At 48.6% G+C, this 512-nt stretch overlaps 1 protein-coding gene across 1 annotated transcript in view; it reads left to right on the top strand.

The window, feature by feature from the left end:
* LOC105524683 (mucin-12-like) overlaps nt 1-512 on the top strand; it is a 17,205-nt gene that overhangs the window by 2,383 nt on the left and 14,310 nt on the right. The window lies entirely within an intron of this gene.

Consider the following 512-nt stretch of genomic DNA (forward strand, 5'->3'; position numbering starts at 1 on the left):
GGTGAACAATCTACAGCCTTCACTGGTAGCCCAGGCTCCACCGAAATAGTGTTACCTGCCACCCTTACCACCACAGACCTTGATCAGGAATCAACCGCATTCCACAGCAGCTCAAATGCAACTGGAACAACACCCTTACCTCCCCACTCCACAACCTCAGCCCTCATTGGAGAATCTACAGCTTTCTACATAAGCCCATCCACTACTTACACAACCCTCTTTCCTGCCAGTTCCAGCACATCAGGCCTCACTGGGGAATCTAGCACCTTGCACACCAGTCCAAGCTTCCCTTTTACAATTGCGTCTACTGAAAGCCTGCAAACCTTAGTGCCAGGTACTGGTCTTTCAATTTCAGCCACATTTAGCTTCTTCTCCAGGCCTGTCCACGAGTCGTCTTCATCCTTTACAAACTCTTGGTTCTTTTCCTCTATGTTCCACTTTACTTCGGTCTACTGACTCTCCAGTTTCTGGGTTTGATATCACTTCCAGTGTTCATGTGCCATTCACTGGTC

This window comes from Colobus angolensis, unplaced genomic scaffold, assembly GCF_000951035.1.
Source record: "Colobus angolensis palliatus isolate OR3802 unplaced genomic scaffold, Cang.pa_1.0 Scaffold500, whole genome shotgun sequence".
In the NCBI taxonomy this organism is placed as follows: domain Eukaryota; kingdom Metazoa; phylum Chordata; class Mammalia; order Primates; family Cercopithecidae; genus Colobus; species Colobus angolensis.